This window comes from Coenobita brevimanus, chromosome 86 (assembly GCF_032717465.1).
Source record: "Coenobita brevimanus isolate Jiangsu-jjx chromosome 86, ASM3271746v2, whole genome shotgun sequence".
NCBI lineage: Eukaryota > Metazoa > Arthropoda > Malacostraca > Decapoda > Coenobitidae > Coenobita > Coenobita brevimanus.
Window position 1 is genome coordinate 28,245,341 of NC_137039.1, and position 2,553 is coordinate 28,247,893.

A 2,553-nucleotide genomic window follows, 5' to 3' on the forward strand; every position below is an offset into this window, starting at 1 on the left:
TAACATTCCAGATCCCAACACATACCAGTGTTGTCATGCAAGCAAATGGCGCATGATAGCAAGTTGTGTGTACGAGATTATCCACCCACCCACACATCAGTCAACGTTTTACAGCCCCGCGAGGAGCATAAGGAACTGGGGCTTAGTGGACTGCAGGGAGAATTACCCTTTTGTATTCCTCCAGTCCCCTTTTGGGGGATATGGATGGTGCTGAGATGTGTTAATATAAGCAGGCAGCTCCACCTCCAAGTCCTGTTGGTGTCACCACATGAACGTGTCCCTCTCCAGCACTAAAACTGTGGGGGTTAATAGAGATCAGTATTGACCTCCTCCACAGAGCAAGGATTAAATCAACATACCTGATATATCTCCTAAAATCATGTCTTATTTTCAGAGACCACCTGTTCCCGCTGCTGCTGTGGTGGGTGGTGCTGCTGCCGCTGCTAGGATTGTTGCTGTCACTGCTGCTGCCGCTGCTAGGATTGTTGCTGTCACTGCTGCTGCCGCTGCTAGGATTGTTGCTGTCACTGCTGCTGCTGCTGCTGCTGCTGCCGCATGGGTTGGTTGATGCTGCTGCTGCCGCTGGGCCTGTGACATTGGACTCCAGCTGCTGCTGCTGCTACTACTACAGCTACTACCGTACCACCCTCCTGAAATATGTGAGTTGCACATTATTTGGTTTGTCCACCTTGACTTGGCTAAGATTTTCTTTGGTGGCCTAATTCTTATAACACAAAAGCATTATAAGACAAGAAGCGCAATACTGTGGCTCTGCATCCTTTCCAAATCACTTTTAAGGCAATTTGATGTGGACAGGATATGTTAACAGTTGCTCCCCCACTTAGGAAAGTTTTCTTGAGAATTCCACACCCCATCCTTAGGTGGGAAAAGGAGTTAGGACTGATGATGATGATAATTGTGATCAGCAGCAGTGCCAGGCTCCATAACTAGATCATTCCACCACTGGGGTATACAGGTCGAGTTACTGTACTTCATCTGGTACTCATTTTACTGGCTAATGACAATACTGATGATGATGCAGTGCCAGGAATCAATTCTTGGCACTATCAGGTTGACAGCTAAGCAGTAAAACAAACCACAAGGCCTAATAAAATCTCAAGCTAGTACATCCTTAATCTTCTCAACAGCAAAGTTCATAGCTCAATGTTTGTAAGTGGGAGAGCAACTGTCGTTATACCATCTAACACGATTTTTTTTTTTTTTTTTTTTTTTTTTTTTTTTACCGAGAGATTCTTGGGGGTCTGAGGATGATTATGAGCTTTAGTTTATAACCTAGCTATGTATCGGTATTTATTTATATTAGTCTGCAGGTCTTCAACCTTCCTATAGCAGTTTTTCATGACTAGCATTATTCTATTTGATAAACTATATCTATTGTTGAGATGGTAGTTTTATGCGACGTTAGAGTAACGAGAGTATTCTAAGGAAAGTCCCCAGGTATACCAGTACCAGATAATTTTGAAACCTTTCCATTGCACTTTTTCATGATTAGGATGTCTCCTTGCTAAGCTATTGCATCAGCTCATCATTATTTCAAGTTGCCAGATAGACAGACAAGTACACAGATAGATAGATAAACATTACATATACACATAGTAGATAGACAAGTACTGTACACTGATAGAAAGATAAACATAACACAGATATACATAAGTAATAAATAGACTGCTATAAATGTTTGCAAGATAAATTGCTAGAATGTTGAGATAGAAAGGTTCCTGATGTTATTTTGTATGCCTTTGACTGCTAGTACAGTATATCTCTCAGTTGAACAATATCTGGTGTTAGTTCAATGAAAGTGGCTTGTCGTCTTTGTGGCTGTGGTGATTTCCTAACATAATTTCTTAGCAAGCCTCCTGTGCCACCTGAAAGACACGCTAGTGAATCATGCATGTGATTATTGACTGATTTTTATTATTATTATTATTATTATCATCATCATCATTATTTACTATTATTATTATTGTTGTTGTTTGTGCTGTACTTGCAAGATGTGCAGTGGACAGATTTTTATAGCCGTGGTTTGCCCGGTTGTTTCAGTTCAAATTTTTATGATTAGCACACTGTACTGATATATATTGTAAGCTTCCAGATCAGATGATAAATTTTTCAGAAACCTCCACTTACCAGTATACTTTTTCCCGCAAATTTCCCTTCAGTGTTATCTGTGCTTGAGATTATTCCTTGAACTTTTGGAGGTACCTGCTGTGTTTTCAGTTTCAATCACCCATACCAATTGACCCTGTGGTGTCGACAATTCTCTTTGTATACAAACCTCAGGCCAGTCAATTCCCCCTTGTCTACAGTTAACTTTATCGTTCCATCAAAGTGTGTGTGGCAGGAAAAGCAATTACAGTATTCTTAACATCAGATAGAAATTGGATGTATTTTATAAAATGTGCTAAAAGTTTGAGTAAGGTTAGTAACACGTGTGGTAGAGTATTTCTGGCATACTTTTGCACATGCTTGCAGTACATCACAAACAGATCCATTAAGTCCTGGTTATATGCCACAGATGCTCAAAATACAGGG